At 40.3% G+C, this 24,092-nt stretch overlaps 2 pseudogenes; both read right to left on the bottom strand.

The window, feature by feature from the left end:
• Positions 1-2,202: 2,202 nt before the first annotated feature.
• LOC147903827 (ras-related protein RABE1d-like) lies at positions 2,203-3,118 on the bottom strand (annotated as a pseudogene).
• Positions 3,119-6,213: 3,095 nt separating this feature from the next.
• Positions 6,214-17,177, bottom strand: LOC147903826 (uncharacterized; annotated as a pseudogene).
• Positions 17,178-24,092: the final 6,915 nt, after the last annotated feature.

Raw genomic sequence — 24,092 nt, 5'->3', positions numbered from 1 at the left:
TTATCAGCTTGTATTCTCAAAGTCGGTGGTAGGCAACATTTTTCTGCATGTACATTGCGAATTGCCTTCATAATAGATGTTACAACTTGATTGCTATCATGTAGATGCAAGGAATCAATCCATATATCTGCAAAGAGCTTAATTCCATGCACTAACACTCCACATAGATGTGTCTTTAGAAAGTGCTTTCCTTGTAATTTAGGTGGAGTGGCAACAAAACGAGGCAATGTTGGTGTATTCTGATCCATGCCATCTACAATAAGGCACATGTAGTCATCGAGATGCAAAATAGCTTGCTCCTTCCAAAATGCATATTTTTGTCTAGAATGTCGAATAAGGTCATGATGAGATTTTTGGTTTTTTTTGTATAATTCCCTTTGATTTGGACATGTTGCAGTCTCAATCGCTCGCTTTAAATCATCACAGACATTGCACTTTGACATTTTTTGCCTCCTTGGGACTTTAACATATCCAAAGTTCTTCTTCCAAAGAGTATACAAAGTATGAGAAGAAGCTACGGCATCCCCTCTTTGCCTTTGCTTTTTTGCAATAGAGTCAAATACTTCGAGCTTTGTCAAGCCCATTGGAAGGTGCATTTCAGTGATCGCGTCACCGTTAGGGAATTTGGTAGATATATGGGGTTGAGGTAAAGCATTTTCATGTATGAAGTCTTGCAAAATTGCTGCTGCCCTGACAGTTGATATTCTTGATTTGGACCTTCCTCTATTACCGTGAATGCTAAATTTGTTGCCGCCCTTTGCCTTGCTGACTAAATCCCAATATGTACCATGGGATAATCCAGTAATATTGTGATATGCTTCTTCTAGGGCTGTATGACAACTGGGTGGATAAAAACATTTTTGGGAAATCTAGAAGAATGAAATAAAATGTTGTGTGAGATTTTTTTTCTTGAGGATGTATGATTGCAAATCCTTTTTCCATTTACGAGAGGTTTTACCTTTTGTCTTGAACTTAGACTTTTATTGCCATTCTGAAGAAAGCAAGAGAGACTTGTGAGAAGGTATTCTCATTTCTTTCGCTTCCTCTTCTTTGCCACACGTGTCCTCTACATTCCCTGATGTCTGCAAGATCAATGAAGTGCATACATCTTCGCTTGCAACATAGATATTCCAATGCATTTAACATGTTCTCCTCCTTCATTACTCTCTTCCTCTTTGGTTGCTTTTGTGGATCTGCTTGGATTTGCTTTCTCTTCATGCATATGTATGACCGTTTTCGTTCCTCATGCACGTTGTTATCTGTATTTATGCACTTCTTCTCCTCACATTTGTTTGTAACCAAGCATCCATGATTGGTCGTTGCATCCTTGTCCATATCACAATCAAAGTTAAATATTGAATAATCCTCTGTTGATCTCATCCTCGTTTTTAACATACTCTTAGGACCATTCAATGAATTCAATATTCTATGAGAGTATTGAGAACCTTGAAACTCTTCCACTCCTGAGAGAACATCACTCATTGGGACATCTTGCATGGCTTTCACAAAGCCACAGCTTGATTGACACCAGGTTTGTTAATATGCATGAACTCATCCACACTTGACAAGACATCGCTATTGAAACCTTTGCCCTTCTCACTGTGCGAGAATTCATCCACCCCAGATAAGGCTTCGCTTCTAAAATCATTTTGTTTATCGGAACCAATGAACTCATCCACTCCAGATAAGATGTCACTTCTATAATTGAGTATATTGAAATCATCCACATTTGAAGTGATAGAGCCTGGCACATGGGCACGCTTTTTAGGTCCTTTGATATTGTAGTATACCTTGTCTTTATCATTGAAAACCACGTGCCTCTTTCTCATGTTTAAAAATTGCATGCTCCATCTCATATTCTTGCCTACCTCATAGTAGGGATCACATAAGGATGTTATGTTATCAACCATACCATCATCAGTGACTTTTAGAATCCTCATCTGTGCAAATGACCATTGCTCCACTTGTTCAAATCCCAATACTTCACCTTCTGCTACAGTCTTATTTGCAAATGATCTCATTTGTAAAATGTCCCCTATAGTAGAATCCAAGGTGGTGCACTTTGTATTCTTGATAATGTCTGTTGCATAAGTCTCATCTTTGTCCCATGCTATAAATGATTTGTTGGATGTATTGTAGGGCATAACATCTCCAAGTGTTTCCATATCTCCACATTTATACTTTAGCTCAACATGTGCGGAATCAAGATCTCCTAAAGAGAAAACCTACCCTCTTGCTCTCATCCATATCTGCCTTGTTACCAATCAAAACTTTGTTTACATTGTCAGAAGCATTTTGTTCAATTTCTTGCAGTTTTGGATATCTTGAATTGTAGACGTTAAGTACAAAAAAACCAGCACCCAAAAACCATACAAATGTTTATAATAAGTAATGGAAGGATACTATGAAAGGATGATACGTCCATCCCATCGTATACAAGAAGGATTCCCATGGCTCCTTGATAATATGCTAGAAAAAAAAATGATTTGCTTAGCAATAAAACCATCACGGCTCCTGTAAATGAACAAGGTAATCTGTATTCTCTTCAATTTCCTACCTGTGGTAATAGTATGAAATCGTTCTTGGCCAGCAGTATCCCAAATTTGCAGTTAATACGTTTCCCATTGAGCTCGACCGTCCTTATTTTGAAGTCTATTCTGAAATGTGACGAATGATGAATTAGACTCTTGATCCATGCGCATATTAAGTAGATCAAACGATTGTCTTGTTTTACCCTATGGTAGTGATGAAGCCCGCGTCGTGAAAGAATCATCCAAAAAGCATGGCAGAAGACAACTCTTCCCAACACCTGCACAAACGTACACATTTCACCACACATGTAATGCACAAAATCATGAAGCATTCCTTATGCCCCATGTCACTCGCCATGTCAAAACTTTGTTTACATTGTTAGAAGCATTCTGTTCAATTTCTTGCAGTTTCGGATACCTTGAAATTTAGACATTAGCTGTATGTCATTAATGGAGTACATCCATGAAAGACTCCATCTGGAAACAATTTGTTATTTCCTTATCAGCCTGCTTTACCTCTGCGTGGAGAAAAAATCTGTTCGAACAATATGATCGCTATCTGGCTTTCCTCAAGACATGGAGGGCACAACCTTTGGAGTATATGATCAAGAAAACATTGGACAACTTACCTATGAAGTAATGAATCACATCCGTTGTACTGCTAGATTTGAGTCATTTGCCCAATCTTTTCCACCAATGTCATTCGCCTCAGGAGGTAGTAAAAGATAGGCATGTAGCATCAAATAAATATCACAACATCCATGACAAGCACCCGCGAATAATGTCAAAGGCATGACCGTACAACAAATAACAAAGCAGCTCATAGCCATGTTCTCTAAACACATGCGGTTTTGAGTGAGCAAGGGAATGATAAGACCTCTACATCAATAGAAATTCCAAAATAAGACACCCTTCTTGGGATACAATAAAAGGGCCACATACCTGCAATTCCTCTATAATGCTACTCTTTGTAGTTCCCAAAGAAAAAATTTCAAAAAGGTTGATGATCTTGTCTATACAAAAGAAATTCAAAAGTTAGTAACAAATTCTGAAAATCCATAATACTACAAAATAAATACACTTTCACTTACCAATTCATTGTTCACTTGTTGCCATTTTGTTGGAATGACATTATCCTTATTATCATTCTGCATAGTAATTGTCTCTACAACTCTAAAACTATGTAATAAAGTCAAGCAACAATTCCAATGCAGCCATTCATCACTTTCGTTGTCCATAAATTCAAAGCCCTCGTATGACAGCATAGCCATGCAAGCTGAACCTTTTTACTTTCCACATGAACTTTCCGAATACAAGCTTCATGGAATTGATTAGTGATCCTCCTTGCCAAGACAAGATCTCCAACCTCCAACCATGGAGGGGCATAACCTGGCAACCCTAGCTACAGCAATCGACTACGGATATTGTGATCTTTTAACTCATAAGCTATAGACCCACCTTCTCCTTTGTTGCGCAATAATAATAACTTATGCGTGATGGTACCGATATGTTTAATACCACTAAAGACATTTGACCCTTCTATGACACTCATTCATGTGTGTGCATCTACATGCACATTGTCTCCATTTTGCTCAAAGAAACTTGCAGAGAAAAAAACAGACATCTCACGCTTAAACTCATGTGCAAAAATTGTTTTTATTCTACCTTTCCACAGCATCATTTGCGTACATCTACAAATGGCATATTCCCCAACGCTATACTTCTCTCCTTTGTAAAATATTTTAGTATAGGGTACTACGGGTCTGGGAAAATGCATTTCATCACTCTCCATACATCTGCCACTTTCTTGATAACATTGCATTACAATCCTTGCTTCCTCATCATTCAACATGCGAGTCTTGGATTTTTTATCTCTTATCAAAATTCCTTTCTCATTTGCCAAGCTCTTACAAGGACAAGATGGTAGTTTGTCACGACTTGACCAGCACTCCCTTGCAGATTCTAGAGATGACATTACCAGAATGCATGCCTTATGCCAATGTGCACCATCAAAGGGATTCCTTGTTGTGTTCATACATCCTTCCGATAAGACTAATAGGCCATGAATAAGAGAGAAGCATCGTTGAGGTGGCATCAATCCATCCTTATCAATCTCTAGTTGAAGCAAGACACGTGTCAACAACAATCTACATTGATATTGTGCGTCTATAGGTCATTTCATTGAATCTATTATTTGTAGGTATGCTCAAAATACCTGAGACGCTTCTCTCAAATACGTAGCACCAAAAAACATCATGATTTCCATGACATCTAACATTTTTGCAAAACCTATGAGCATAAATCCATTGATCAAATTAGTCTCCACTTTAACTACATGGCAACATTACAATTAGAAATATCATGATTTTCGCTGCAAGCCAAATATTATTTAATATTTCTGCAAGACCTATGAACATAAATCCATTGATCATATTAGTCTCCACTTTGACTACATGACAACATTACAATTAGAAACATGTTGAACATGAATCATACCTACCACATGTTATAAAGGGGAAGAATTAGGGCCATAGTGTTCCTCTGTTAAAATGCGCCATGCCAATAAAATGTTTCGGACTACATGTCCTCAATAGACCCACCTTTTTCTCTGCTGTAATTATAGAAGATGTGTGCTATATCCATGACCAACATCCCAAAATAAATATCTTCACTAGGGATTTCTTCCACCACATTCATGATGTGTGGAAGACACCATTGGACTAGCTTTTGATATTCTTTAGCTTTGAAGGAGTTAAAGTATTTGCTTGGTTGACTTGGCCACCATCCTTCATGTAATAAACTCTTTGGAATAGCTGTTTTCACCACCAAGGCAACTACATCAATGCCCTTTAACATTTGATTCGATGCCCTGCTGAAAATTCCCTTGATATACTTTTTAAAAACATTTAATGGAAGTACATGCATAACATTAAAAACTAGATCTCTTGACAAGTCAAATCCATACATGTGATAAAACTGCCAGAGTATGGATTCACCCGACAAGCTAGCATTCCTTAGGATAACCTTTGCATCCTCCTTTTTGGCTACCCTTCTAGAAATTCTTATGCTTTTATACATATCATCAACACTTCTCTTTTGTGGTGGATATCGCCCTTGTAATCTATTCATGTCATACATGTATCGGCCTGCTCTTCTAGGTCCTTCTGAGTAAGATACATAGGGTTTGCCATGTCTACAAAAACTTTGACCTCCATTCATTACACATCCTATTTTACATTGAGCTGGATGATCTCCAGTCCACAGCATGAGCATTGTTCGTAGCAAAAATTTTCCATTATTACTGACCGATAATGCTTCACAGATATGATCAAAAGGAACAACATAATTCACCTCAAAACCATCTATAAATGATCATGACTTTAGCTCTAGTGCAAGAGGTGTCAAAAAAGATCCAAGGACATCTCCATAGTTCATCTCAATTTCAATTTGAGAAAAGGGCAAAAAGAAAACAGGTAATGTACCGATGCATGATTGTTTGCCTCCATTCAAGAACACAAGAGAGATAGCTGCACTCTCTTTTTGAGTAGTTGTTGCAGCTTGAAAACCATCCCAATGACATATTATGGCTAGGTTTCTAGGATCTCCTTGAAATATCATAATTTGGAATATTAATAGCAAAACACTTGTATGATGAGACATATAGACTATTTTTTTTAATAGTTCAAAGAATCATCACCTGAATCATAACCTTCTTTGCTTGCACCTTTGCTCCACACTTGGAACATGAGAAAATATATTGGTCCTCTTCTTCTTTCCAACCATCTACAAGCTCATGACTTCTCAATTTTGGAGGAAAAGCCTTGTATATCATTTGACATTTAAAATTTGAACAAACAACAGAAGCTTCCCAATATGTGTTTGGATCCCAAAAGCTTTGACACAATCTTGTTTTTTCCCCATCCCAAAACTGATCAATATATTTAGGCCTTTCTGAAACTCCCTTCCCCAACCATCTATCTCTACACCACCACATCTCAAGAAGGTCATGACAAAATGTTCTACTTTTACAAAGCAACCTAGCTTGTTCTAAAAAAGAAATATATTGAAAAGACACCATATCTCTCCTAGGCTTGCCACACTTGCCACATTTTTCATAGCATGTATCACAATCACGTTTAAGCCTTCTGAAAGGTCCCATTTCGTGACATTCACATTTCAAAACATTAGCATCATAAGAATCATCTAGGCTCGGACTAAGAACTTTCGGCTCATGCTTGGCATTTTCATCCCCGATGCAGATATACCATCAATGAGGAATTACCATGCCTAGGTCCTTTTATAATGAGACAAGCTCTTTCCAATTGTCTGGTAACTGAATATTGTTAACTCTTCTATCCCAATCTATACTCTTGTGCACAAGAAGTGATGTTAGAGATGGTTTGTAATCTCTTCCCAAATGTCTCTTGCCGAATAAAAGCCATATCATCTTGCATATTTACTGGTGCCTTGTGTGGTCACAAATTGATTGAAATTGTAAGAAGCAATTGAAAATGTCATTATCCAAGTATGTCTCACTTGAACCTTCACTAGAACTAGCAATATTGCATGTCAGAACATGACAATCACCACTGCCTTCATTTGATACAAGAAAGAAAGCATCATGATCAGCATATATAAAGCCCAAGAACATTAGATACACCTTAGCTTGTAAGATATTTTGAAGCCCAAGAACATTAGAGCCTGAAAACAAGGAGGCACGTTTTTTATGAAAAAGAAAGGAGTCAAAGAACACCATAGAACAAAATAGGCATAGATCAAAGAGAAAAGGTCACATGTAAAGTAGATCACACAAAGTATGATCCTAAGTAAGGGCCAGTAGTGCCAGTCATGTAGGTGGCCTAGCAACAGATATCATCAAAACAACCTCACCCATGGTAAAACCGTAGCTAAGCCGATGGAGTCCATGCAAGAGTAGACCCGAACAATGACTATGGCAAGATGATAGGTAGCAATGGATCACTAAATTCTTATTCATAGAAGGTAAGCCCACAGGGTTTTAGGTATTTTCACACATGCTACAAGTTGAGATAGGATGAATAGATAGCATCTCATGTAAGAGATAGTTCTGCACTTTATGTGATATGCAAGAGACTAAGACAAAGGATCATTGTTGCCCTTGGATCAATCTAGTGTGGGGCTACACTACAAATAGGTGAAGGGTTGCCTAGAGAAGCCTCTTCACCCCACTTGTACACTAAGTACGATCCTAAGTAAGGTCTAATAGTGCCAATCGCCTAGACAGCCTCACAACAAATATCATCAAAACAACCTCACCCATGGTAAAACTGTAGGTAAGCCGATGGAGTCCATGTAAGACTCGACCCTCACAATGACTCCATGGATAAAGAGGGACTATACTCGTGAGCTTTTATTGCTTTTGGGTGATGTGGTCCCATACTTAGGACATAAAGATGTTGGCAACTCACCTCCCCATCTGTGAAGCCTGATATGATGACAACATGGGGGTGGTGGACTTAGGCCTGTTGCCACAAGGGCAAGATCAGGAGGTAGGAATGGATCACTGACTTCTTCTTCACATAAGGTGAGCCCACATAGTTTTGGGTATCTTCACACATGCTACAGGTTGAGACAGGACGAGTAGATAGCATCTCATGTGAGAGATAGATCTGCACTTTATGTGATATGCAAGAGACTGAGACAAAGGATCATTGTTGCCCTTGGATCAATCTAATGTGGGGCTACACTACAAATAGGTGAAGGGTTGCCTAGAGGAGACTCTTCACCCCACTTGTACACAAAGCATGATCCTAAGTAAGGGCCAGTAGTGCCAGTCGTGTAGACGGCATCCCAACAAATATCATCAAAACAACCTCACCCATAGTAAAACCGTAGGTAAGCTGATGGAGTCCATGTAAGACTGGACGCTCACAACAACTCCATGGATAAGGAGGGATTATACCCGTGAGATTTTGTCGCTTTAGGTTCTACGCTCCCATACTTAGGACATAGAGATGTCGGCAACTCACCTCCTCATCTATGAAGCCCGATATGATGACAACATGGGGCTGGTGGACATATGCCTACCACAAGGGCAAGATTAGGAGGTAGGAAAAGATCACTAACTTCTTCTTCACAAAAGGTGAGGCCACACGGTTCACACGGTTTCGGGTATCTTCACACATGCTATAGGTTGAGACAGGATGAGTAGACGGCATCTCATGTGAGAGATAGATCTACACTTTATGTGATATGCAAGAGACTGAGACAAAGGATCATTGTTGCCCTTGGATCAATCTAATGTGGGGCTACACTACAAATAGGTGAAGGGTTGCCTAGAGGAGACTCTTCACCCCAGTTGTACACAAAGTACAATCCTAAGTAAGGGCCAGTAGTGCGAGTCACATAGACGGCCTCCCAACAGATATCATCAAAACAACCTCACCCATGGTAAAACCATAGGTAAGCTAATGGAGTCCATGTAAGACTAGAACCTCACAACAACTCCATAGATAAAGAGGGACTATACCCATGAGATTTTGTTGCTTCCAGGTGCTGTGCTCCCATACATAGGACATAGAGATGTCGGCAACTCACCTCCCCATCTGTGAAGCTCGATATGATGACAACATGGGGTTGGTGGACTTAGGCTTGCCACAAGGGCAAGATCAAGAGGCAAGAACGGATCACTGACGTCTTCTTCATAGAAGGTGAGCCCACATGATTTCAGGTACCTTCACACATGCTATAGGTTGAGACAAGATGAGTAGATGGCATCTCATGTGAGAGATAGATCTGCACTTTATGTGATGTGCAAGAGACTGAGACAAACGATCAATATTGCCCTTGGATCACAATCTAATGTGGGGCTACACTACAAATAGGTGAAGGGTTGCCTAGAGGAGACTCTTCACACCACTTGTACACAAAGTTCGATCCTAAGTAAGGGCTAGTAGTGCGAGTTGTGTAGACGGCCTCCCAACAGATATCATCAAAACAACCTCACCCATGGTAAAATCATAGGTAACCCGATGGAGTCCATGTAAGACAGCCTTGGTTTGGCCCTTCAACCAGGCTTGGTTGGCTGGCTGTATCTAGCCCAACTAGCCTGTCTAGTCAGGCCGCCACTTGCAAGCTCTATTGCAGGTCTTATACCTGCCCACAAGCAATGCCACGTGGCTCACCTTTCTCCTGGGTATTATCCGCATTTGGTGCTGCTCCAAACAAGCCTATGACAGGCCAGATCCAAGCTAGACCTCCATAGCCAACTTTCGTCCATTTATTGCAGCTACCATGGCTCCTCCAGGTTCTTCTTTCTTTCTGTGATCTCTGCCCCCATGGCAGCCAACTTGCTGCCCATGTGGCCATCCCTCAGGACCCAGGTTCACCCCCCCATGCTCTCCTCATATGGGGGCTTACAGATGGGGAGGTGACCATTCCAACACAACCAGCATGGTGTCCTGTACCACCAGGAGGTGCCTGAAGGCCTTGGGCCTACTATGGGCCTTGGGCTACACTAGGAAGCAGGCATGCATCTGTGACATGATCTAGGATTAGACCTTGCACAAAACCCTAATCTAGCTCCTACCCTTGCCACTCTACTCAAGAATGAAGCCTGCCTAGCCCTAAGTCTCCCAGGCTACTTGAGCCAATCATGTGTAACCCAATACATGTCAGATACCCATCCATCCACATGACAACCCTAGTACTTTGTGGTCTCTGTTCTCATGTTTAGAATGATCTTTGCAATGGTACGGTGCTGCACTGGCCTCTAGTGTATCATGACACCCATTGTTCTTGTAGTTCTGTATCTCTACAAGGTGATAGGAGTTTCTCTAGCCTAGCTAGCCTTTCTTCATCGGATTAAGGTGCTTCCCTCCCCGCTTCATAGGCATCCACTAAAGCTCATTTTGAGCATGCATGAGCTAGGGGGATGGATCATTGCTGCATATTCCTCTATAAGACATATTATGTTTTGTAAGCTCGCTACTAATTGCAATTGTGACTCCATTGTGCTAGCTGCAAGGAGAGCCAGAAATTTACTTTGAGGTAATGGAAGAATAAAACTAGTAGTAAAAATGTATGTGTGTTTAATGATATGAAATTCTAACATTGCGATTTACAGACTACATGCAAAGACAAGGGGAATGAAGCAAATAATTTGCAGAATTTAGACATAAGACTAGAGGTAAGTGCATATTTCAAGTAAATCATATTATATGCTCATAACTTTTTATCTATTGTATGTTCATGGTTAATTATTCATCATCATTGAAAATGATTTCACTCCTTTGCAGTTGCAAGGAGAGCCAGAAATTACTTTGGAAGTAATGGAAAATGATGAAAGTTGGAAAGCTAGTGAGAATGATTGGCTCGAGACAATGGAGGTAGGTCCATACTTAGGTGTAAGCTTTGGGTATGTGCCTTATAAAGAGCCATTTATTGTTGTTGAACATTCATGATTTGAGACTTTGATATTTATAAAAAATAACCTTATGCTTTTGCGGTACCATGAAGATCATCCATTCAAGAATCTTAATAGTATGCTTAATTGCTTGATTTATTACAAATAGGTCTAGAGGGTGCTATATGTAGTGTCCCTTTAGGGCCTATTTTGTTTCTTGCACAACAGTCCCATACCAGGTCCTTTTGTTACATGCTATGCAGTCCGTCCATGTAGTTTGATTAGCTAGTGCATTAGGAGGATGTACAACCATAGGAGAATTGGTAAGGAAGTGGCGAATCAAGTTTGATAGTCAATATCCATTCAAATGTTGAATTTAATCAAGCCATGATGTAACATTCCAATATGATAGGGTTCTACATGCGAGGAGAAATCAAAGATGAGCAAGAAGCCTACCAAGAAAAGAAAGGTAAATTTGCATTAGTTTGTCCAACTATGTGTAATTTCTTTTTTTGGAAATTTCGTATTAAATTGAACAGATTTTTTGGTTGAAAGTTTTAAGAGAGTTGTTGCAAACAAATGGAGATGGGTACAAGGAACATAAATGTACCTCTAAGACAAAAGAGGTATTTTCTTACCTTAGATCATGAAATGATTTATGAATTCATATCATTTGTTCCTGAGATATGCTCTGCCTATTTGCATTGCAGGTTACGAATAATTTGAACCGGGTTACCTTCTCCACCATTGTTTTTGTAGTATAATATCATTTGCATCGTATTGTTCTCTTTTCAAATTTGCTAATCGTGTCACTGTCTTACACTCTATTTTTTCAGGGTATGGTGTAGGTGAGATCTACAAGAGTAATAAAAATGCTAAAGGGATATGGAAAAGGTAAAAGGTGATTTCATTGCATGTCCATGTGATTTCAAGAATCAGCTGATAGAACTCTAAAAAACTTGCAGGAAAATTGTGTAAACAGGCACCCTTCCTTGAAAAAGGTGAGCACTTACACTTCAAATCAAATTTGAGGATTACAGAACAGTAGAAAGGAATTGTCAAACATATTTACTTGCTATATTTTATTCTATCGTATATTAAGGGATGTCTTGATTATCACTAAAGAACTGAAGCTGAAACATGAAGATGAATTCCAATATCTATAAACATAAGATGCAAGTTTTTATGAAATCCAAGCATGTACTTAATTCAAGTGTGTTAAATCATTTGTAAAGGGTGGAGATTCTAATGTAAAATGCAAGAAGATGAAAGAATTGTCAAAGGATTACAAAAATGCCATGATGGTGAAGTTATGAACGGTTATTCTTTCTTGATAATTTTAAAAAAAATGTACAAAATTTGCACTAGAATGTATCTGTAATTTGTTTAAAATGCATGTTGAGTAATTAAATGGCGAAGAGATATGAAAGAATCAATATGGAAAAGGTAAAAGGTGATTTCATCGTGTGTCCATGTGTTTTAGGAATCATTTCATGCTGATATAACTTTGAAAATTTGTAGAAAAATTGTGCAGGCATGCACCCTTCACTAAAAAAGGTGAGAATTTCTAGTTCAAATAAATTTGAGGATTAAAGAATAGTAGAAAGGAATCTACTTTCAAGCATAGGAGAATTGATTTTATATAGAACTATTCATATGCTATATTTTATTCTACTATATAGATTAAGGGATGTCTTGATTATCACTAAAGGAATGAAGCTAGAAACATGAAAATTGAACTTTAATATCTATAAACATAAGATGCAAGTTTTTCTGAAATCCAAGCGTTTTCTTAACCCAAGTGTCTTAAATCTTTGGTAAAGGGTGGAGCTTCCAACGTGAAAAGTAGGAAGATGAAAGAATTGTCGAAGGATTACGAAAATGTTACGTCGGTGAAGGTATGTATGGTTATTCTTTCTTAATCATTTTATGAAAAATGTTATAAATTTGCATTAGAACATATCTATTTTCAAGCAAGTTAAAGGATGATTAATCTATTAAAAAACAAGATCCCTTTATGTCACGGGCATTCCACAAGCTTGTGGCCATGCTGGCTATAGGCTAGCACAGCAACCACGTGGACTGCCAAACAGGTATAGCCAGCCAGTCGTACAAGTGCGAGTAGACAAGCATGAGCAAGAGTAGGTGCGGGACTGCCATTGTGTATGATGAGATCATCATTGGCATCCCTGTTGACCGCCACATCAGCATATAGGTCAGTGCAGCCATGTTGGCAGTCTGTAGCCCTCCAATCGTTGCATCTAGGGGCCCAAGGGGGGGCTATAAAAGGCAGCCCCTTGGCCCTCATTCTTCATCTAGTTTTTGGGCCTGAAGTGCAACTCTATAGTTTTGCAATGAGGGTTTATCCCAGTTGTACTCAGCCTTCTGGGATTCATTCTTTAGTTATTCATTGCCTCTTTGGAGGTCCCATATATTAGGTCTCTCACACTCACCATCACAGTTTTCACATGGTTATTTTGAGTGTAATCTATTTGATTCTATCTCTTGCAGTTAGAGGTGAGGAGAGAGAGTGAGTGAGCACCTTCTCCCCTTACATTGGATTTAGAGCTTCAGTTTCAATTTGTAGATAGCCAGTTCCTCATCTCTCTATGGTAGTATCTTTTGTCCCTACCTCAGACTAGTGGTAGTACCGTTTGTGCCTACCCTAGACTATTAGTTGCTCCCTCCCTTACTTCATCGCACATTGGATCGTCTCCCATCTTCACCCGTAGGTCTTTACACCTTGTGGTGTGCAGAAAGGAGGGGGAAATTTTTCCCAAGATCAGGAGGTGTGGGTTAGCTAGGGATAGCCCATTTGTTTATGGTCCAAACAAGATCCGACAAGGACACCATGAATCTTATAGAGCAATCTGACAACGAGATCGATGAGTGAGCCAACACAGCTCCTCACCCATCAGTGACACCACAATGGGAGGCTCCATTAACAACTTCTACCATGTAGGCCATGATCCAAGCCATGATGTAGATGTAGGCTCAACAGAATGAGCAACAGATGCAGATGCAGGCTCAACAATCCGAGCCCCTATTCAACCGCATGTTACAGCTTCAACAACTATGGGAGGATAGGGAGCAGGATGTCAGAGAGCTTGTGTAGGCTCCTCAAGAAGCCAAAGAAGGAGACCGAGCAGCTCAAGAAACAAAAGAAGAATGGGACCCTCTCCTCCTCATCTCTCTACTTTACCCCAAGGAAGGAGAGGACAAGGAGTGAGTGCTGCATCCCACAAAGTCTTCATTCCCTGGCAAACTAAATTTTCTGAGGCATGATAGAAAAGCCGAGCCCTTCGTCTTAATCTCTTGGCTTAATCAGCTCGATAGTTATTTTTCCCCTTACACTTTATGTGCAAAATGGTCTCTTATATCCGATGCAAAAATACATTAATGAAAACTGAGTATTTAGAAGAGTTTACCTCAACTATACCTTCACCAATTGCAACTTCAAAATCCATAGAACTTGTAAGCCCTATCAAGGCTAGTTGCCCTATCCATAGCCTCGCAAGAGGAGACATCACGATCTCTATGCTCCAGAGGACTGAGTTTCCTCTCAGTCAACACCTGAGGGGACTACCCCTGGTCCGACTCCTCTCGAACCTAGCATTGCAACTACCCCTGGTCCGACTCCTCTCAGACATAGCACTGCAACTACCCCTCGGGGAACTCCTTTGCTAGCAACACATGGCTTTGTCGGGAGTCCCGACGAGTTTGTAGCGCAGATGACTGATGAGGAGGCAGCGAGATTCTTCTCTCTGCCATCTCAGAGGACCTCAACAATTCCCTCCCCTACACCGACGACTGGACCTACTGCCAAGCCATCCCCTCATGCCCCTTCGACCGAGGGGTCATCACCTGCGCGTGCCTCTCGTAAGGGAAGGAAGAGTAGGAGGGGCCGCTTATGTTGTGCTGACTCAGGAGATGTAGACAAGTCAGCACACTCACATCCCTACAGGTCTCCACTTGGTCCGAAGACACAATATCATTCAGGTCCCTTGCCCTCTCCTACTCCCACTGCTACTCCTCGCGCTTCGGAAGCACTCGCACAGCTTCCACTCACTCTGACTCTGCCACTACCATCAGTCCTCCTTACCCAGATGAGGACCTCTCCTATCAAATCATGGCTATCGGAGAGATAATAGAAGATAGAAAGGGCAAAGCAGTGATGGCCACCATGAGGCGGTTGATGAGCCATCACTTCAAGAGCGGCATTGCTACCGATTGGCAGTATCAAGATGACCAAAAGAAGCAGGTGGTCATCGATGAATTAAAACAAAAATACCCTAGCTTGCCAAATTGGGAGTTTAATGAGAATTATATGCAAGAGCACATGGGTTTGGTCTTGAAGCATCGTAGATCAACCTTGCGTACTTCCATCGCAAAGGGGATGGCTAAATCCAGCTGGGCAGACAAAGCTGATTGGAAGTTCTTCAAGAAGCAGAATAGGGACCATCCCGAAATGTTCGAGGGACAAAGGAGGGCTGTGAAGAGATGGCTGGACATTGTAGGTACTTCGCACTTTGGTGTAGGCAGACGGTTGGCGTTCAAGGCAACTGTGGTAAGTCTACTTCTTCTCATTTAATGTATTGTTCTATTTGTTTTACTACATATTAGTACATGCACTTTATCTAACTCTAACTCTCGTAAATTGGATCCACAGCAAGCTGTGATGGGTCATGTTCCTACAGATGCAGAGATGCGACGTGCGTTTTGCATAGGAACAAAGTCGTGGTTTATTGAGCAAGAGGCAATGGGAGCGACAGTCGATTGGGCTGAGGTGGCTGCTCACATGGTATAAGTCTACTCCTACTTGTAATCTCACTTTTTAAATTATTTTATTCTTTAAGTTCCAATCTAATTTTCAATTTATATGGTTCACTCTTAGGGTCAAAGCTCGAGCGTCCCATCACCGGAGGCGAGCGATCACCAGGGCCAGGGATCAGACGCATGTGATGAGGATCAGGGAGAAGGCACAGCTCATGAGGACCAAGGATCAGGCCAATAAGACGAGGACGAGGACAAGGACGAGGACGATGATTAGAATGAGGAGTAGTAGTAGTAGTAGTAGCAGTTTGCATATACTTCGCCATGTGTGTCATTTTGTATATCTGCTCGTTTGAGCGATTTTGTATCACCCTTTTCGAAAGGGTAATTTTGTAACAAACAATGTTGTATATGTTCAACATGTATATGCTTTTGTTGCTCGATCATTTCATTTGAGCGATTTTGTATCACCCTTTTTGCAAGGGAAATTTTGTAATAAAAAACTTTTTTTTGTAATTACAAAAAAAAAAAGCATGAGTGGGGCAAAACAGGGCTTGCTATGGCCTTGTCTAGCCCAACTAATGCTGTTTTTTTTAGTTCTGTTAATCGTCTCTATATAGCGACGTTTACCAGTGTCGCTATATAGCAATGATTATCAGTGTCGCTATATAGCGACGTTTATCAGTGTCGCTATATAGCAACGCTTTATAGTGACCGTTCTTTTTCGATGCTTTTGATGACTTTAATAATGACGTTTGCGCCCATTTTTTAAAAAAAAAAAGTAAAAAGCGTCAGTATTTTCGTCGGAAAAGGGCCTATGCCTTGTAGTGTTCCTTCCACTCAATTGAGACAACAAGTCATCTATGTGAGGTAGAGGATATTTATTCTTGATGATTATGGGTTTCCTCCGTAATCTTTTCAGCAAATACCTAGAATGTATCATAACTTTGTCTCCTTCGTCTTAACAATTTCATGGCTGAAATAAGAAAAGCTTGACTATCCCTTTCCTCTCCTTGAATAACTTGATTTCTACCATCTACTCCAGAAAAGCTGATGGTTCTCTTTCCATAGTCAATTAAGACTTTGTTCTCAGATAGCGAGTCCATTCCAATTATGGCGTTACACTTCCCCATGTCTATGGCATACAAATTTCCCTTACACTTTCTATGTGCTAAGATAAATTGTAGGTTTTCAATAAGACCTTGGGTATAGTGTATTTTCCCATTAGCTAATTGGACAGGTTTTCTTATCTTATTTCCAACTTCTAAGTGTTGTGTCCGTATGAGTTTAGGAGAGATAAAACAATTTGTGCTACTCGAATCAATTAGGAAATTTATGTCGTGAGCACCAATCCTCCCTTTTACTCTAATGCCAGTGGCATGTGCATGAGATGCAAAAGAAACCATGCATTTCATTGTAGGTTCAAATGACTTACCTTCTTCCTCAGCTTTGTCGATGGTTGGATTCATCTCGCCCATCTTAGCCTCCATCCTGGATCCTTTGAGAAAATAGGGACACATTGCTCTTTAATCTTCATTTCACGTTGAGCAACCAAAAAACATAAGAAGAAAAGTTTCTATCCATATTTCCGTTCATTGCTTGAGTGCTTATGATAGTTTCTTGTGAGGGAAAGAGATACTTATGTTCATGAGATTTCCATGAATCTCATCCATTTATGTTCTTTGTGATTTGAGAGATTTCTATTGAGAGACCAATTGAGAGAGATTCACTCTGTGAGATTATGTGAAAGAGAGATCGGAGTGTATGAACTTTAAGAGGTACAAGGCACACTACTTCAACAAAGAAAAGTCCACAAACCACGAGCAGCAAGCTAAGGCTCATAAGGCGACCTTCAGCCTATCGTTCATCCACTTATTCTTCACACTTGGTCTTCTGCAGCAGCTTCCATAGCACAGTGGCTCTTCTACAGCACAAATTTCATCTACGACACAACAGTGAACTCAATGTACCGGCAGCCTTATCATCTACAACTCTAGCAATCAGTGTCGCTCAACAGCTCAACAATCCAACAAAGGCCGCCTCCATCTGCAAATTCCTCCTACGACTTAGGCTAGCTCGACGCTCTCAACTCCTACGCCTTCCTACGGGCTCCTTACCTCCATAAAAGACCCACGCTCTAGCACCTCATCGAGGCCTCTCTGTAAACGACGCTCAATATACGCCACTTAGCCACCAGCAACTTCGGGTCCTCCACGACCATCCAACAACGCAACTCTACTAGCTGTTCACCTCCCTTGGCTCAGCTCATAGCTCATAGCACAGGAGGCTCTCCTATGTGGCTACAACCAAGATCTCCAACAATGCCCGCTCACAGTCGCCAGATAGCTCCTTCAACACCAACGACCCTTAGCGACTCTTTGACAACATCTCCTGGCTGCTCTCGACTTTCGCCTCCACCATGTAACAAACGGTGCCAGCATGGGATACCAATAGCACTTCACTTCCGGTAGTGTCCTCCCTCGATTTTCACTCGACCTCCTTGCATAGCCAGCCGTCACCAACAAGACAGCAGCTCCAAGCTTCGTCATCTTCGATGCCTTGAAGCTCCAAGCAAACAAGGCGGCCGACAACCATCAACGAAGCCACGGGCCTCCAAGCCAGGCTCCAATGCAAACTACGGAGGATGGAATCCTAAGATTCCATCAGCATATTGTATAGATTCTGGTTACCCTTCTATTGACATGAGGCACGATATCAATTCCCTAGCTTGGTCTACAGTCTACCACATGGCATCTCTTATCTGCCAAGTCACCTCGGGTGCCACATCATCAACCTCATCGATAGTGACACGACAATTGCCACAATGGTAGCCACATCATCATGGACTGCCACGTTAGTAGTCCAATCACATGCCATGTCAACAGTGACATGTCATCCTTGCCATGTCACCTGACCTATCACCCTTGCCACATCACCTAACACATCACCCTTGCCACATGAGCATCTACCGCATCATCTGCCATGTTAGTTGTGCCATGTCATCATTACCACGTGGCAATCTGACCCCTTACTGACATCATCAAGCCATGGTTAGGTCAACTTGACCTTGGATTAGGTCAACCAGTGACACATCAGCAGCCCAATCATCACTGACCTCTATAGGCACACATAGTGTTCCACAAGCACTTCATGTGACCACTCCTGCCACCTTAGCACAAGGCTCCAAGGGCACACCTCTTGCTAGGCATAGTGCCACATCATCAACACTGCATGTGACCCATAGTGACACATCATCATTGAACACCATTTGCACTCCTTTTGCCCCTCCACCTAGATCAAGTCGTATCTCTTGATCCAGGAGGAATTTGAGGGCACTCCAAAAAGGAAAGTCGCTTGTTTTTTCATGCTCTACCCGCTCGTCACATCATGTGCACATTTCAGCACAAGTTAGACTCACATTTGAGCCTCGCCACTGACGAAACCACTTCCTTCATACACATTCACCTCTACATCGACGCATCTGACCCAGCACTTAAAAGAACAAAAGAAAAGGAATTATTTGATGTTCCTTCATCAATTGATGGTTGGTATAGATCTAGATCAAAGTAGACTAGATTGCCATAGAGGGGACGCTTTGAATTTCCCCAAGTTGCCAATCTCAAAAATTCCCGACTAGTACCTACTTAGAGTCAGTCCATATGCTCACATATGGTTTCACATTATTACATTAACTGAAACCTTACGTTCATCAGTTCAATGAGCAGACTTCAGAGAGTACAGAGGCATTGTAGATTGTTTCAGTGGGCAGATAGCATTTGATTTCACACACACATGCCACCATTGTAATGCCTATTCGGCTATCTCATGGCATCGTGCACATCATTTCAACCTTGTAAAGCCTCAGCTATTCCTGGCATCACTTCCACAAGCCTTGTAACACAGATCAGATTTTATAGATTGCAGTTCTTCACCGACATTTTAGATTCCACTTGGCATAGTCAATGTATTTGTAGTTGATTCATACAGAGACTTTCATGACACTTTTGAGTACATTTCTTGCACCATGTCTACGACTAGCAACCTCAATCTAGAGGCATCTACTAAGCTAGACAACTCCAATTATGGTACATGGAAACATTGAATGGAGACCATTCTTATACTTTAGGACAAATGGGAGTATGTCGATGGGTCTACACCTAGACCATTGGACGATCTAGCCAGCTCTACTCCACCTATTGTCACAACACCAGCAATGGGAACTACAATGGTATCTATAGCTACACAACAATTTTCGTACCTGTAGCTAATCCTACCATTTCCAAGCTCAGGCAAAATGGGAAAAGAAAGACAAGTACACCTATCATTTGATCAAGTAGAATGTGCAAGATGTCATGCTAGGACAACTCAACACAGTCAAGATATCGAAAGAAGCATTTGATATGTTCACAGCTCTCTACGAGTCCAAGAACACATCCAGGATTCTCACTCTGAGAAACCAAATCAACCAGAGTTTTTGCAACAGTAGTGAAACCAGTCATGCTTATGTACTTTGCATAAAAGACTACAACAATCAACTTATAGCAATAGGAGAGACTATGAACCCTACAGAAATGGTTCAAGTAATCCTGAATGGACTAGGAGAGGGATATGAGGATCTAGTCCAAAGTGTTGCCATCCAATGGCAAATTCTGACACTAGAAGAACTTCAGTCAATCCTACTTGTTGAAGAACTCAAGACTCAAGCCATCCAAGCATGAAAAGGTCATTGTAATGATTAGGCATTCAAAGCTTCAGACAAAAGCAGAGGTAGAGGTAGAGGCAGAGGTAGATCATATTAGAGACGTGGTAATCATCAACAACAACAAGGTCATCATTAGCAAAATGAGCATAAGCATCAGCAACATCTGAATCAGTAAAGAGGAAATCATTTCAACCGAGGAAGATTTCAAGGACGAGGAAATGCATCCACCAACATGTCAAACATCCAATGCAATTACTATCACAAGTTTGGACACTATGAAAGAGATTGCCGCAAAAAGCAATATGACCAAGGCGATCAATCCAGCAGTAATCGAGGGAATTTTCGAGGCAAAAGAAATCATCATGGTGGACATTCTAGTCACATTCATTTTGCAAATGAACATGGGAATATGTTTCTTGCAAGCGAGGAAATGCATCAGATTGATACAGTGTACCTAGACTCTTTTTTCAATCCCAAAGAGGATTCCAGCTATCAAGTCGACCAAGCGGAACAGGATCCTTGGTAAATCTCAACAGTGGTGCATGCTCTCACATGACAAATCATCAGGAATGGTTCACAAAAATAAATCCATTAGAAGGACAAAAGAATGTCATCTACACAGTAGACAATACACCGAATCCAGTTCAAGGGACAGGTGTTATCCCTGTGAATAATTTCACTGGTATGAAAGGATTGGTGAAAGATGTGCTCTATGTTCCAAAGCTCAGCAAGAACCTTTTGTTAGTAGATCAAATGATGGAACACAATTACAGAGTTGATGGAGATGAATGCACTATTAGACACAAATCCAGAAGATGTCAGCTGGTAGCAAAAGGTGTCACGGAAGGACGCTTGTACAAAATGCTAGCTCCAATACCACTATTTGCAAAATGGCACAAGAGATATGGTCATGTCAACTTCAAGTACTTATTACATCTCAGGAATCAAAATATGGCAATTGGGATTCCGAAGCTATAGTTTCTTGGAAAAGTTTGTGAAGCATGATGCTTTGGCAAACAAAAGCAAACCAACTTTGTCAGAAGTACCTCTCGTGCATGAGGTATTATTGATTTGATTCATACATATGTATGGGGTTATGCCCAGACCCGTAGCATCAATGGCTCACTTTACTACTTGACTTTCATTGACAACTACAGCAGATATTGTTGGGTCTACTTTCTGAAAGAGAAATCTGAAGTGTTTTCTAGATTTCAAGAATTCAAAGACATGGTAGAAACCCAGAAAGGCAGAAGATCAAAGTCATGAGATCAGATCGAGGAGGTGAATACATGTCTTTAGTATTCATGAACTTTTGTAGAAATCATGGCATTCAAAGACAATTCACATGTGCAGATACTCCTAAGCAGAATGCAAGAGCTGAAAGGAAGAATGGGACTTTAGCAGACAATGCTAGAGCAATGCTTATTGAAAAGCATCTTTCGAATCAATATTGGACAGAAGCAATAGCCATTGTGAACTATTTGCTTAATTGGCTTCCTACTGAACTGATACAGGGTATAACTCCTTATGAAGCATTCACCCGACACAAGCCACACATTGGGCATCTCTGGATATTTGGTTGCATAGCATATGCCCACATACATGATGATCATCGCAAGAAATTGGATGCAAAGTCATGCAAATGCATCATGGTTGGCTAGAGTAAAGAAAGCAAAGCATACAAATTGTATGATCCCATCAACTGCAAGGTCATTATCTCCAGAGATGTAATCTTTGATGAGGAATTAGAATGGAAAACCTCACCTACAAAGGAGATAGAAGCATCGGCTTCATAGTCATCTACAGAATAGGTTGATGAAGAAGAGAAAGAAGTGCCAGTAACACCCCAAGCAGAGCCACAGTAGCTCAGATGGTCTACTAGGGAAAGCAGACCACCAGCCAAATTGACATATGCTTAGAAAGGCAAAGCAATTCAGGTGGAAACCACCAACTATGCTCTTATGACTACCATCATGGCCACAGAAGAGCTAGTGTACTTCGAAGACACATTAGAAAAGCTAGAATGGCAAATTGCTATGAATGAAGAAATCGATGCTTTGTATAATAATAATACTTGGGAATTATGTGACCTTCCACCAGGAAAGAAGGCCATAGCAAACAAATGGGTTTACAAAGTGAAGTACAATCCAGATGGAAGTACAAAGCCAGACTAGTTGCAAAAGGATTTGCATAGCAATATGGTCAGGACTATGATGAGACTTATGCTCCAGTAGCATACGGTTCTTGATATCAACTTGTTTGTTTGGGATGAGTAATTTCCAAAGAAGGCATCCATATAGATCCTAACAAAGCAAAAGTGATTCAAGAATGGCCAAGGCTTAAAACAGTGAGAGATGTGAGGAGTTTTATTGGTTTGGCACAGTATGAGAGAAAAAATATCAAGGATTTTTCTAAGATAACATCACCTTTGATAGACCTGATAAAGCAAGAAAACAAATTTGTATGCAATGAGAAATGTCAAGAAGCTTTTGATACATTAAAAAGAAAAGGTGGCAGAAAATTGCATCTTGAAGATACCTAAGTTGGGAAAACCTTTTATTGTGACTTGTGATGCGAGTGGGACACAAATTGGATGTGTTCTTTCTCAAGATGGTAGAGTAGTGGAATACGAGTCTAGAAAACTTAGAAAAAATGAAGATAAATACCCCACTCATGATCATGAATTGCTTGCTGTTGTTCATGCATTGAAACATTGGAGACATTTTCTACTTGATGTGAAGTTTGAAATTCAAATGGATCATCAAAGTTTGAAATATATTCTTACTCAACCTTTGTTGAATACTAGAGAGAGGTCATGGATGGATCTTCTTTTTGAATATGATTTTGAGATTAAATACATTCAAGAGGGCAAAGAGAATAAGGTGGCTGATGCTTTGAGTAGACATCCTCTTGTGAATGCCCTAACCATTGTTCATTCTGATTTAATGAAAAATATTAAGGCTGAAATTGAACAGGATCCTTTTTGTCCTATTCTTGACAAGCTTGCCAAGAATCATTTTGAGAGAGTCGAGGGAAGATTTCACTTAGTAAATGGGAATTTGCATTGTAATGATAGACTTTGTGTGCCTAAACAATCTTCTTTTAAAGCTAAAATTTTGCATGAATGTCATGATGCACCATTCTCTAGACATGCAGGATATAACAAAACATATAGCAAGGTTAGAAAGTATTTTTGTTGGCCTAATTTGAAGAATGATATCCGTTGCTATGTTAGGGAATGTTTACATTATCAACGAGTCAAAATTGAACAACATAGAATGCCAGATCTAATGAAACCCCTAGACATTCCTCTTCAAAAGTGGGAATCTATTTCAATGGACTTCATCACTAAATTGCCTACTACTATAGGGGGGTACGATACTATTCTTGTTGTTGTTGATTGTTTGACCAAAATGGCCCATTTCTTTCCAATGAAAAAGACTGATGGTGCTCTTGAGCTAGCAAAATTATTTGTAAGAGAAATTTTTCGCTTGCATGGTATGCCTAAGAGTATTGTTTTTTATAGGGATTCAAACTTCACATCTAATTTTTGGCACGCTACATTTAAAGCCATAGGAACAGAACTTAAAATGAGCACATCATTTCATATGCAAACAGATGGAGAAACTGAAATAGTAAATCATTTTTTGGAAGACATTCTTAAAATGTATGTTAATGAGAAGAAAATTATTTGGATTGAATT

This window comes from Dipteris shenzhenensis, chromosome 3 (genome assembly GCF_047967505.1).
Source record: "Dipteris shenzhenensis isolate YYH24624 ecotype China chromosome 3, Dip_SZ_1.0, whole genome shotgun sequence".
NCBI lineage: Eukaryota > Viridiplantae > Streptophyta > Polypodiopsida > Gleicheniales > Dipteridaceae > Dipteris > Dipteris shenzhenensis.
This window is presented reverse-complemented; position numbering and strand designations above follow the sequence as displayed.